The 15,371-nt window shown below is 34.8% G+C and overlaps 1 pseudogene; it reads left to right on the forward strand.

Moving 5' to 3' along the window:
• The first annotated feature begins 239 nt into the window (after nt 1–239).
• LOC133289254 (uncharacterized) lies at nt 240–14,159 on the forward strand (annotated as a pseudogene).
• The last annotated feature ends 1,212 nt before the right edge of the window (nt 14,160–15,371 follow it).

A 15,371-nucleotide genomic window follows, 5' to 3' on the forward strand; every position in this document is an offset into this window, starting at 1 on the left:
TCATTGTTATTAAAACAAATGACTGTTTTATTCCATGAAAATCTCATTTATAACTACTGAATCACTCTTTTGTCGTTATCTTTGTTTTTTAAATCTTTATTCAGTTTAATTCAAAAACTTCACATTTTTTAAAGAAGACAATTCAAAAACTATAAATCACTCTCATTTATACAATTCCTGATACGCATTATTCTTCAACGTCGGTGATTGCTTCTCTGTTTTTTCTTCTTACACAAAATATGAGTTCAAAATATGATTTTCTGAAGGATGTTAATCCTGCCAAGGAGGACTGGAGGATTAAGGTGAAGGTGGTTCGGACTTGGAAAGTTCCTAACTTTCAGCGTAAAAATTTGGAGGACAATCTTGAAATGGTTTTATTGGATGAACAGGTTGTGTTCTGTGTTTTAAAAATCTTCCATCTTTGTTTTGATCATTTTAGTTAACGTTGTTGACATAAGTTGGCTCCATTCTTTTGTAGGGTGGTAGGATCCACGCCACTGTCAAAGGTACCTTGCAGGTGCGGAATAAAATCAACGAAGGAGAGTGCTATTTTATAAAAAAAATTTGGAGTTGGATTCAATAGCGATGTGTTTAGGCCAACCAAGCATCAATATCGTTTGTCTTTCAACTTGAGGACTGATGTTAAATCGATTGTTGTTTCTGATATTTGTGCGAGTGATTTTGATTTTGTTGATTATAACATCATTGAGAAAGAAACGTCTGACTCCCCTTATTTAGTCGGTAATAGATTCTTCCTCACTGTTATCCTTTTTTTAATTATTGCGGGTTTTATTTTTTTCCCATACTCTTTGCTGCCTTTTTTTAATTTTTAAACGTCATTGGTTTATTCTGTATCATGACTATTTCCTTATTTTTAAACTCTTTGCGGTTATAGTTTTGTGTTTTTAATGTTTTGTCACGAGTAATCTTATTCTGTATCATTATTTTTTTCATTAACTGTGTTTTTTATGTTTCTGTATTCGTTTTTTATTATTGCATAATTTTTTTCACAAACTCTTTGCTGCGCTTTTTTTTTTTGTAGACGTCATTGGTTTAATCTCAGGAATTGGGAAAGTTTGTGATCGTGTGGTTTCTGGTAGGAAGACAAAAATGGTGGTGTTGGAGCTTGACGACCTGAGGTACTTACAAATGTTTAGTTAAATGAATTATTTTTGTCCAGCTCTGTTAGCTTATATTTTACGCGTATTAACGTTGTGCTTGCTGCAACTCACATGTAGGGGTTATAAGTTGGAGTGCACTTTGTGGGAGCATTATGTGGATGAGGTCCAATCTTTTTTGGCAGACAACCACGATCCTCATAACGTCCTATAGTCCAACTGGGAAGGATTAAGTGTTTTAGAGGTATGTTTTTTCCAAACAACGTTGTTTTAATTTCATGAAAATCTCATTTATAACTACTAAATCATTCTTTTGTTGTCATCTTTGTTTTTATAATAATTGATGTTGATCATGTAATCTAATCGTTTTTTTAACCTTTATTCAGTTTAATTCAAATCTTTACGTTTTTTGAAAAAAAAAACGGGATATTCATTGTTATTAAAACAAATGACTGTTTTATTCCATGAAATGACTGTTAAAAAAACGGGATATTAATTGATTTATAACTACTAAATCACTCTTTGTCGTTATCTTTGTTTTTTAAATCTTTATTCAGTTTAATTCAAAAACTTCACATTTTTTAAAGAATACAATTCTATTTACTAGAAAAAAAATTAATTAGTAAAAAAAAATAATTATACATATCCCGACCTTTGTTCCTTATTTTCATATTTTTAAATTTGAATCTTTTATTAACCTCTTGATTCAGTGGAATCAGGTATGTGTGTTTTGTTATTAGAAAAAACTTCTGTTTTATTCCATGAAAATCTCATTTACAACTACTAAATCACTCTTTTGTCGTCATCTTTGTTTTTTAAATAATTGATGTTGATCATGTAATCTAATCGTTTTTTTTAACCTTTATTCAGTTTAATTCAAATCTTTACGTTTTTTGAAAAAAAAATGGGATATTCATTGTTATTAAAACAAATGACTGTTTTATTCCATGAAATGACTGTTAAAAAAAGGGATATTCATTGATTTATAACTACTAAATCACTCTTTGTCGTTATCTTTGTTTTTTAAATCTTTATTCAGTTTAATTCAAAAACTTCACATTTTTTAAAGAATACAATTCTATTTACTCGAAAAAAAATTAATTAGTAAAAAAATAATAATAATTATACATATCCCGACCTTTGTTCCTTATTTTCAGATTTTTAAATTTGAATCTTTTATTAACCTCTTGATTCAGTGGAATCAGGTATGAGTGTTTTATTCCATGAAAATCTCATTTATAACTACTCAATCACTCTTTTGTCGTCATCTTTGTTTTTATAATAATTGATGTTGATCATGTAATCTAATCATTTTTTTTATCCTCTATTCAGTTTAATTCAAATCTTTACGTTTTTTGAAAAAAAAACGAGATATTCATTGTTATTAAAACAAATGAATGTTTTATTCCATGAAATGACTGTTAAAAAAATGGGATATTCATTGATTTATAACTACTCAATCACTCTTTGTCGTTATCTTTGTTTTTTAAATCTTTATTCAGTTTAATTCAAAAACTTCACATTTTTTAAAGAATACAATTCTATTTACTCGAAAAAAAATTAATTAGTAAAAAAAAAATTATACATATCCCGACCTTTGTTCCTTATTTTCATATTTTTAAATTTGAATCTTTTATTAACCTCTTGATTCAGTGGAATCAGGTATGAGTGTTTTGTTATTAAAACAAATGACTGTTTTATTCCATGAAAATCTCATTTATAACTACTGAATCACTCTTTTGTCGTTATCTTTGTTTTTTAAATCTTTATTCAGTTTAATTCAAAAACTTCACATTTTTATAACTACTGAATCCCAACGCATTTCTGGCATTTCTTTTCCTGAACGTATCGAGCTAAAAAACTGCATTTCTTGCAGCAAGGTATCGAGCTAAAAAACCAAAAAACCATATCATTTGAAGACCAAACTGCTACGGAGACAATATCAAAATGAGCAAATACAAATCAGAATTCCATACTCCTTCAAGGAAAAGAAGAAACAGAGGTCTGAGTGAATCATCTAGGTTGACTGCAACAGACAATCAATTCTCATTTTCACAACTAAATAATTTTACTCATTAATTTTACTCATTGCTGTGTAGAACAACTTTTGGGGTTTTCTCCCTCTACCGATGGCAGGTAATTTTATTTCGTCATTTATGTCATTCATGGTTTGTTGATTTTTTAAATTTAACTGCGGAACTTCTTTAGTGGATTTTGTTATTGCCCCATATTTAAAACATGTAGACTTTCAAAGGTGAGCAATATTCAGAATGATATAAGCTCCAACAGACAACGACTGCATAATATTACAAACGGTTTGTTACTCTTTTATACCAATTTGACAGCTTTAGCAACGTTATACTATTGGAAGTTTGATTTATTATTTTTTCGGTTTTGTATTGTTCCCAGTTGGTACTGCGCATAGCATGCCACGTGGTTGTGATTATAATAAAATAATATCTAATTCCTACCAGCCAAACGTTGTGGAATCGTTTCCTTTGAATGGTGCGTGCGAAGGCTTTCCTCAATGAACTTCGATTATTTGTGTTCTTATCTAATTGACTTTTTCAATTTTTCTGTAGAAAATCTTACTCCATTTTCTGCCTCCACCAGTGCCATGTAAGATTATTGCTTGGGTTATCTCATTCAACAATGACTAACAATCCTTGATTTATTAATCTTTTTTAAACATACAGCATTTCTCAAATGACCAGTAAACGGAATGAGTTTAGCTGCAACAGGTGCTCTCTTGATGATATAACTAACAGTAGGTGAAAAGAAATTAACTTCAATGTCTATTTATTTTTTTTGTACACTATTTTCTTTTGTAAATACATTCTCATATTCTAATGGTTGTACAACAACATATGAGTTTTATTATTATATCAGCACTAGCTTGCGATTAGATTTCCTTCTCTTATTCAACTGATAACTTTATTTAGATCACTATCCTTAGGAAAGTTGGCATTATAATGTTGGCACCTCATTTACATTTTTGGTATTGTGTAGAAAATCTATCTCCATTGACTCCCTCATGCGTTAGCAGGTAATTGACATCTGCTGTTTGATTGTTTAAATTTCATATTGAGCAGTTTTTTTAACTGCTTCATATGTTGTATAATATTTTTTTCCAACTAATCAGTATTTACGCAAACACAAACCATTCGATATCCAATATTTCTTCCTCAATTGCTAGAGACTGTCTTCATTCTCATCCACACAAGGTAATCTTTTCAATAAGCTACCATTTTCTACAACACACGTTATTTTAATTTTGTGAAATAAAATGTAAAATTTATATTGGTTGCCGTTAAGTTTTTATTTTATTTTATTTTTTCTTAGAAAGCAAAAATGCTAGATCAAGGCGGAAAGGTATCATGTTCCAAAAGAAGACTTCTAAGCAATATGTCAAGATAAACAATATACCAAAGATGCTTGACTTGACAGGTAATTCGTCTTTGATTGATTTTACTACAACCATGAATTATAAGAGGATAATATATGTAATGTATTAACTATTTTTTCACTTACCATTATTTCGACTATATTATTTATTCCGCATTGGACTTTTTCATATAGGGATTGATGTGAACAGTGAGAATTCAGTGCTTTCAACCGTTACTGCGTTCAGTGATGAAAACTATATATCACGGTATCATTATACCTGTGAATACTTTTTTGGGAACACTATGTTGTAATTAAATATTTTTACATGCACCTCCTTCGTTGACGTCATATAAATTCATTAAAGCCTTTTTTTTTATCTGTGACATACAATGTAGTTCCCCATATGATAACGGTACAAGTACGACTTCAGCTGATTTGGATCAACAAAGTGAGTTTAAACACCTGTCACTGTTTGTATTGGATTTTTAAAATGCAAGCACGAATGCTTCTATACGAATGGTAACTGGAAAAAAATAATAGTAAATTAATTATTTTGAGCGTTGTTTATTCTCTAAATTTATTATTTCCAATTTTCTATTGTTTAATTGCAAATTAAATGTCTGAATGATAAATGTTATACTCACCGATTTTTTACATAGCATATTCAAGAACAGTTGTTTACGACTTATACTGGTGCGCATTTGCTTAATTAAATGCGCTGGGAATAAATTTATTTATATTAGAATGTCTTTTATTATTTTCGTTACCTCTTGCTTTGTGTTACAGATACTGATAACAATGAATAAGAGAACATGATGGGCTCTCTTTCTAACGATTTTAAATTTTCAGATATTAAATCACAACTCTTTGTTCGTGATGGGCTCTCTTTTTAGTTTTTTTTATTACGTTTTCCTGTTGTGTTATATATATGGATATGGATGATTCCAATGTGCCATTTTTTTTATTTTTTACAGATCATCTTGGAGAACATTTGTCTGCAACTTATACTCAATATGGTGAGCACAAATCCGATTTAATACGCAGTTAAAAATATTTTTATATTAAAAATGTCTTTTGTTATTTTTGTTACATTTTTGCTTTGTGTTACAGATACTGATGTCAATGACTCCAGTGTGCCAACTATTACCTCTATCCATCAAGGTCTTTATATTAATTTTCAATTTTCAATTTTCAAATATTGAATCACAACTCTTTGTTCCTGTTGGCCTCTTTTTTTTAGTTTTCCATTCGTTATCCTTTGTGTTACAATTATGGATATAGATGATTCGAATGTGCCAATGTAGTTTTTTTTGTTTTTTACAAAGTATTTTTTTATAGTCTACTATTTATGGTGAAAACGGTGCTCATTTGGTTCATCTAATACATGAAAAAAAATTGTGTTCACATGTCTTTTTTTTCCAATCATTTTTTCTTTCTATTATAGATATTTATATAAACAATTTCAATGTGCGAAACACGTTTTATATCAATGGAGGTCTTAATTATAATTTCAAATTATATATTTGCTGTTACAAATAAAAAACTTCCTGTCTGACAACCAAGCTTATTTCAATCTAAAAATATTTGTATATGTTTAGATTATTGGGACGCAGGGGATCCTACTTTTGTTTGCGAGCATTGTGGAGCACAAATGTGGTATGCAGAAAGAACTAAGAGGGATCGTAACCCAAGTATGCCGCAATTTGGATTGTGTTGTGTCAATGGAAAAGTTCAACTTCCTTTGTTAAAAACTGCTCCGGATACATTGCTTCAATTGCATGCTAATTCCAATATGACGAGCCGCCATTTTTTGCGAAATATTAGAGCGTACAATATGATTTTTTCCTTCACCTCCTTTGGAGCAAAAGTGGATGGATCAGTAAATCAAGGTTCTGGCCCTTACTGTTTTAGAGTTGGGGGGAGAGTTCATCATTTAATTGGCAGTCTTCTGCCTGCTGATAGTCAGTCTCCAAAATTTGCTCAACTTTATATTTACGACACTGAGCATGAAGTGGACAACAGACTTGGTTGTCTAAGGTATATTTTTTTTTTGACCCAATTCTCATGTTTCATATGTGGAGTATCTTTTTATGTTGACTAATATGAATGACAATTTTTTTATTTATTAAATTTGCAGTTCCACCAGTACTGAAGATATGCTTGATCCTGAAATTATCCGATTATTGAAGGAGATGTTCGATAAGCACAACAGTATAGCTCAGTCTTTCAGGTACGCTAGAGACCGTTATAAGGAAGATGACTTTAATGGTGTAAAGTTGAGGCTTATTCGAAGGCGTGGTAGTGATGGAAGAGTTTATAATCTTCCGACAGCATCCGAAGTGGCAGCTTTGATTGTTGGAGATATAGACAGTGCTATGGGCGATAGGGATATCATTATTGAAACACAAGATAGAGTATTGCAGCGCATCGATGTGAAGCATCCATTATATCTTGGCTTGCAGTATCCATTGTTATTTCCATACGGTGAAGACGGTTATCGTGATGATGTCCAGCGTACTGTATCCAGTGGTAGGAAAAATGCAAGAGCCATGATCAGCATGAAGGAATTTTTTTCGTTTAGACTTCAGATGCGATCTGGAGAATCAGAAATTCTACATCGATCAAGGAAACTTTTCCAACAATTTCTGGTTGATGCATACACTATGATTGAGTTTGAACGGCTTAATTTCATTCGATATAACCAGAGTCATCTGAGAGCTGAGTTGTACAAAAATATAAAACATTCATTAGATAGCGGTGAAGATGCAGCACTGAGCACTGGAAAACGTATCATTATACCTTCTTCATTCACAGGCGGACCTAGATATGGCTGAAAATTGTAAAGATGCTTTCGCAATTTGCCGTTGGGCTGGATATCCTCATCTTTTTATAACAATTACCTGCAATCCTAAGTGGCCAGAAATTACACGATTTGTTAGGGCCAGACAGCTGAACCCTGAAGATCGGCCTGATATTCTATGCAGAGTCTTCAAGTTCAAATTGGACCAGTTGCTACATGATTTAAAAAAGGAAAATATTCTTGGCAGAGTCATTGCATGTAAGTATATTATAAACTTGATACTCTTTTTGTTAACTGGATTTTATACAAAAAAATTTACGTCATGCATTGAATCTTTCTATAACGTTGTTGTATTCTTATTATTACTTATGTTATATTCTTTGAATGTAACAGATGTTTGTACAATCGAATTCCAAAAGCGCGGACTACCTCATGCTCATATTCTTCTATTCTTGAACCCTTCAAGCAAAGCTGAAAGTGCTCTTGATATTGATAAATTGATTTCAGCGGAGATACCTGACAAGGAAACGAATCCTACGTTGTTTATGGCTGTCACGAGTTACATGATACATGGTCCATGTGGTCCTGAAAATTACAAATCTCCTTGCATGAAGGACGGACGGTGTTCAAAAAAATTTCCAAAAAACTTCTGCTCCCGTACTTTGATTGACGATGATGGATTTCCTCATTATAAGAGAAGAAATGATGGGAGAGTTGTGAACAAAAATGGTGTTGAACTTGATAATCGTTATGTTGTGCCCTATAATGCACACCTTCTTTTAAAGTACCAGGCTCATATCAACGTTGAATATACTTGCCAGAGAAGTGCCATTAAATATCTTTTTAAATACATCCACAAAGGGAATGACAGAGTGACAGCTGCCATAAATCATTCGGACGATGAAATAAAAATGTTTTATGACTGCAGGTACTAAAAATAATCTCCATTGTGTTTTGCTTTCCTACAAAATTGGCACAATTTTTTTGAGAAATTATTAACTTAAATGTTCACCGATTTATTTATTTATGATAGGTATGTCTCCGCATGTGAAGCAGCTTGGAGAATATTTGGATTTGACATTCATTCGAGATATCCCCCTGTTCAGAGATTGCCATTTCACTTGCCTAATGAAAAGAACATTATTTTCAGTGATAATGATTCGTTGTATGATGTAAAGACAAGGGCGGAGTCTAGACTGTCAATTTTTGAGTCTTGGATGGATGCAAATAAAAAATATCCAGAAGGTAGGCATCTAACTTATGGAGAGTACCCGACTGAATTTGTTTTCAAAGAAAAAACGCATGAAAAACGCATGAATGGAATCCGAGAAAAAAAGGATTTTCCATTGGAAGGATAAATCGTTTTTCTGCCAATAATGGAGAAGATTCATATCTTCGCACCTTGCTTAATTTTCAAAGAGGTTGCACCAGTTATGAAGATCTTAGAACGATCAATGGCGTGGTTTTTCCTACATTTAAGGATGCGTGCTATTCTTTAGGACTTCTGGATGATGACAATGAGTACATTGATGCAATTAAGGAGGCAAGTTCCTGGGGATCTGCTGCTTATCTTAGATGTCTGTTTGCTCTGTTGTTATTTGCCAACTCAATGAACAGACCTGAAAAAGTTTGGGAAGAGTGTTGGAAATTTTTATCCGACGACGTTGTTTATCGGCATAGGAAAAGAATAGGACGTCAAGGTACGTGTTATAATAATATTTCATACAATTTTTTTTTTGTTTAACCGAAATCAGCATATGCTGCCTTAGTACTTATTAGCTTTTTTTGCCCGTATTCAGCAAATGTTGCTTTAGTGCTTATTTTGTTTTTTTTTTGCCCGCATTCAGCAAATGATGCTTTAGTACTTATTTCGCTCTCTTTTCTTTCTTTGATTACTTTATCTTTGTTAATTTTTTAATTTTTTTTCCTTTGAATTTTATGCTTTGTCAGATGCAATTCTTACAGAAGAGTCTATAAAAAACATAACTCTTGAAGAAATTGATAAGGTACTGCAGAGCAATGGGAAATGCCTCTCTGATTATCCGTCAATGCCACGCATCAATAGTGAAACTTTGCTTGATATGCAAAATCGATTAGTGTTGGATGAATTAATGTATGACAGATTTGCTTTGGAAGAGGAGCATAAAAGACTAATTAATTCCCTCACTGATGAGCAGAAAGCTGTTTATGATAAAATTGTTTCAGCAGTTACGGCAGGTAATGGAGGGTTATTTTTCCTATACGGGTTCGGTGGTACAGGAAAAACATTTATTTGGAATACTCTTTCAGCATCTATTAGATCAAAAGCTGGAATCGTACTTAATGTTGCTTCTAGCGGAATTGCTTCCCTTCTGCTTCCTGGAGCAAACAACGCATTCTAGATTTCGTATTCCTATTCAAATCAATGAAGATTCAACGTGTAATATAAGGCCGAAATCTACTATAGCTGAGTTGCTGTCAAAAACAAAGTTAATCATTTGGGATGAAGCTCCAATGGTACATAGATTTTGCTTTGAGGCTCTGGATAGGACACTGAGAGATGTTCTTAGAATTTCTGATACAAGCTGTGTTGATATGCCATTTGGTGGAAAAGTTGTTGTTCTAGGAGGTGACTTTCGGCAAATATTACCTGTCATTCCTCATGGCAGCAGACAAGATATAGTTCATGCAACCATCAATTCTTCTCATCTATGGTCCCATTGTCATTTATTAACTTTGACCAAGAACATGCGTCTTAATTCTGGAAGTAGCGCTCACAATTTAGAGGAAATAAAAGAATTTTCTGAGTGGCTACTTAAAGTTGGGGATGGTAATCTTGGAGATGATGTTGATGGAGAATCTATTATAACAATTCCAGATGAATTGTTGATTAGAGAATCGGAAGATCCGCTGTCGGATATGGTTAATTTTGTTTATCCGAATCTCTTGGATAATATTTTGGATCAGACCTTCTTTAAAGAACGTGCTATTCTAACTCCTAAATTGTCCGATGTTGCTATGCTAAACGAGCACCTAATGTCTATGATTCCTGGTGAAGAAAGGACTTTTTTGAGTTCGGATAAAATTCTTAAGCAAGGTGGGACTTCCTCTGTTGAGGATGATGAAATCACCCCTGAGATCTTAAATACATTATCATGCTCAGGGATTCCTGATAATAAATTAATCTTGAAAGTTAAAGTTCCAGTAATGCTATTAAGAAATATTGATCAGTCGAGAGGTTTATGCAATGGCACGAGATTGCTTATTACAAAATTAGGGAATCATGTTGTTGAGGCAATTGTACTTACAGGAAGCAATATAGGGGAAACTGTGTTAATCCCTAGAATGACGATGAGCCCATCGAGTCATACATTTCCTGTAAATTTCCAAAGAAGACAATTCCCCCTGATTGTATCGTTTGCCATGACTATCAACAAGAGTCAAGGACAATCACTTTCACATGTTGCAATTTATCTCCCTAAGCCTGTCTTCACTCATGGGCAATTATATGTGGCACTGTCTAGAGTAAAGAGTAAGCATGGATTGAAGATATTGATACTTGATGAAAATGGCTGCGTTACGAATAGTACCCTTAATATAGTTTACAAGGAAGTATTTCAAAGACTGCTATAGTATATTGGGTTCTTTCTTCAAAGATATAACTTCGTTGTATGGTACAGGTAAAGACAAAAAAAATGACTGTTTATTCGCGTCTCTTTTCCTTATCTATCTTCAAAGATATGACCTTTACCACAAGGAAGGACTTGAGGACATTGATTGGAAGTCATAAATGTTGAGATATTCAAGTGTGATGAGTCTCACATTGGTTAGTAATAACTTAAGTGAAGATTATATAAGTGGATGAACCCATGAACTCAATGTCTTAAAATTTTGAATTGAAATGTGATGTCGGACTCACTTGCTATGTAACTGGTGTCTTCTGCCACGGGCTCCTCCCTCGACCCGCCTAACAATAAACACCTAATGCAATCTACAAAAATCACGTTTCGGAATTTAGAAGAATAAACATGACCTTCACTGTGACGATATTCAGTTACATAGTTGACGTCGTAAATGAGACATCAATTCTTTTCTTGCTTCTTTTAGTTTGTGTTTCCCACGTCCAGAATTTGTGTACTCAGTTAAAAGGGCAATCATAGAGTTTCCGAATCTGAGCTTCGAAGAAAAGTCATGGTGGAGAAAAGGTTCAAAGGTGGCATGGTCGAAGGTTCCAGAGCATTGCCATATGCCCGCAGAAGAATGGTTACAAGCCAAAAACCAAATAATATATATCTACTACCTTGAATGGAATAAACTCGGTACCAATAATACAATATTTGATTTAACAGTAATTCCCTTCAAAAACCAAACTAATTGATGTTATCTGTTTCTCAAATCAGTCGATGAAATTAGCCAATGTTTGAATAACTAGCACACAATTACGGTAAAAAATAGAATATAATTTTGATTCATAATATACTTGATTTGTGTTATAACATGACCTTTATAATTAAAGACCATCATGTTCAAGTTCTTTTTCATTTTTTGTCAATTAAAAATATAGGGTCAATTGTAGCCGCTGCGTCCTACAATCAGAACAAACCTTCATTGAACACTTGTAAAATTACTTTCGGATGAATGCATTCTAGAACATGCAAAAGATTTTAGGTGAATTTTTTTCACCAAACGTTTTTCTTTCTGGTTACGTTTTTATAACCAACTTCAAACTTGCCTTGAATAGAGCGCAACCAGAGCCGAAGTTCAAAAATCAAAACCATTAAATAAAATGAAGAAAATGGTCTCTGTATATAACCGTTAGAGTGGATTTCCCTATATATTAAAATGTCTCACACTTGATTTATTTATGATATGAGATGAAAATTCTGGCTTTTTGACCCTTTTGTCCCTCATTAATTAATTAATAACCAATTTGCCCCTGATCAAGAACTATCCACCAACCTGCCCCTTTTAGTCGACTACCTTGCGGTTTTAGTCGAGCAAATGGTCAATCTTCAGAAAGTGGACTTCCGCAAATTTAGTCGACTAAAAAATATCTTAATCGACTACATTTTTGGGATATTTAGTCGACTAAGTATCGATATTTAGTCGACTAAATATCGACGGATTTGTTTTTTAAAAACCCCCCATTCGGCAGAGGGGGAGTATGATGACCTTATCGACTAAGGAGGCGGCCCAAACCCCAAATCCGCAGGAGCAGCTGAAGAACGCCCCAAACCCTTCCTTTAGGTGTGTGGATTGCCCCCAAATTTGGTCCAAATCGTGAAATCTGAAGGATAGGTAAGGTTTCTTAACTTGCATTGTGTTTTAGGTTTAGGAATTTTTTGTATTTGTTTGTTGTCCGAATTTGTGAACTCTAATCAAAGCGTTTGTTGTAGGTTTTGTAACCCTAATCTACTAAGGTTTATTTTTTTGCATTGTGTGAATTTTTTTGTTTGAAAAGTTTGTATGGGGCAAAAGTTTGCTTTTGGTTTACAGCGCTTATGTTGCAAGTTTTCATTACCATCATGACATGTTTCATATAGTTAAATGCTGACATGTTTCATTGTAGGTACCCTAAACAAATGACGAGCCGCAGAAGACCAAGCGATGAGGGCAATGAGTCACTTGAGAGACGCACCAAGCATAGGCAAGAGCGGCCTTCTTCGTCAAGGCGACAAGACGAAGAGCCTGATACTGTTGACCTCCCGTATGGGTATCTGTTTGAGGACGACCCTGCCGTCCACGCTTCATTCGTACGTGACCATTTGAACCGGCCGTTATGTGCTCCAAAATCTTTGGATACAGCCTTTTTTGATAAGGAGGGATTTGAAATTGTGGGGGTGTTGGAGGCGGCACATCTGAGGGTGTTGGCCGAGACCCTATGTCCGTATTCAGAGCTTATGGTGCGGGCCTTCTACCATAACCTCAGCTACGTACAGGGCGAGCTGAGGTCGAGGGTCTGTGGAATAGAGATCATCATGACGGCACCTGCATGGTTGGAGATACTCGGCTATGATTTTGACTCTTCTCAGACTGTGGTGTATGACGCTGATAGTGGTGTAGTACTTCCAGGATATGTACGAGAGGATGTCGTGCAGGAGCAGAGAAGAGTCCGTGGGGAACACTTGCACTATATGGTGGGGTTGCTTTCTGTGGAGTCCCGTATACTACACTATGTCCTCACCCACGTTCTGTTTCCGCGATCTTTTAATCATTCCAGGGTGTTGGAACATGACATTCCCATTATGTGGGCTATCCGACATGCCCAGATGGTGAACTGGAGGCACTATATCTGTTGGTTTATGTTTAAGGCCAAACATAAGGGTCATCTTCCATACGCCTGTCTGGTACAGAGGATATTGGTTCACTTTGGTGTTCCCATGGAGACTGAGCTGTTGAAGAAGACCACGGGCTATAATTGCAAGTTCGGAAAGCGTCTATTGGAGCAGTGCAAGATTACTAAGAACACGAGATCGGGTGTGTGGGAGTTTAGTGGTATGCCCCAGGTTGAGGTTCCTTATGTTGCCCCAGATGACCATATTGTTGAGCCAGATGTGGAGGAGGAGGAGGAGGAGGATGTGGCTGAGGTTGAGGAGATAGCTGAACCTGAAGGTGGATTTTCACTGCGTGATGTCATGAAGGGCATAAATGCAATGACAAAGAAGATAGGAAAGATGGCGCTGGCACATAAAAAATGGAGAAAGAAAGGGAATGAAAGGTTTAGACACATACAGGGAAGGTTTAAGGGTGTGGAAGACAGGCTTGCTCGTCTGGAGCTTGCAAGAGGTGGTCAGGTAGCTGAGGCAGCAAGGGATGGGGGTCATGTGTCAGATGAGGACGACTCGGAGACGGACACAGACGGGGATGACGAGTAGATTTAGGGTGTACATCATGTTATTGTGTTTTGTTCATGTATTTCCTTTAAGTCGTTGATGTAATGTAACTTTTTTTAATGAATGCAGAATTGTTATTTTTTTTGGATCTATGTTATGTTGTGTAATGAATTTAATTCCATTTCAATATTGTATAACTTATGAATGGAACCTTTTTAGCAATTTGATCATCACGGCACAAAACAATATTGAACAGGTCACATTCGTCCATAACACATCACAGCAAATCAGTACATGTGTTCAAAAAGGCTACATCTTGTATTGTTAACCGTAAACAAACGTTATGACAACATACGACTTGGTTTTAGGAATTTAATGTACACATGGGTTTTTTGACTCGGAAATTATGCTCCCTAAGTCACACTCCCTTAGTGGATCAGTGTAGAGTGGAAACCTAGGGCAAAAAACATGGGTAATTCGGATTTGGGGTCCTAAACCAACAATTTAGTCGACTAAACCAGTACAGGTTAATCGACTAAATTGTTGGTTTAGGACCCCAAATCCGAATTACCCATGTTTTTTGCCCTAGGTTTCCACTCTACACTGATCCACTAAGGGAGTGTGACTTAGGGAGCATAATTTCCGAGTCAAAAAACTAAGATGAGTCAAATACAAATATCATTACATCAAATACAAACATAGCACCGTCATTACATTCAAATACAAACATCATGAGATCAAATACAAACATAGCACCGTCATTACATTCAAATACAAACATCATGACATCAAATACAAGCATATAAAACCATAAATGCCTATAATGTTAAACCATCAAAACATTAAGCCCTTCCCCTGCTTCCTCCGCAATTCATCTTGTATTGGGAATCCTCATAGGACATGTACGTTTGTTGTGACCAATTTGCTTACACAGGCTACATCTACTCTGACTGCTTGTCGGTTGAGACTCAACCCAATCCATCTCATTCTGTATCCTTGACGATTTGGGTCTTCCTTGTGCACGTACCAAAGATGCATTTGGGATAATGGTTGACGATCGGATATTAGACAAATGCCATGCTTATGCGTGACGTGAAAACGCATGAGGCTAAGAAACCACGACCAATCATCCAATCTCTCACCAGGAGGAACAATAGCAAATGCAATAGGGAGAATGTAACCATCTCCATCTTGTGAAGTTGCAATCAAAAGAGTTCCTTTGTATTTACCGTACAAATGCGTGCCATCAATTTG

The sequence above is a fragment of the Gastrolobium bilobum genome, unplaced genomic scaffold, assembly GCF_033153095.1.
Source record: "Gastrolobium bilobum isolate Gb01-03AN ecotype WA unplaced genomic scaffold, APGP_CSIRO_Gbil_v1 utg41764, whole genome shotgun sequence".
Taxonomy (NCBI): Eukaryota; Viridiplantae; Streptophyta; class Magnoliopsida; order Fabales; family Fabaceae; genus Gastrolobium; species Gastrolobium bilobum.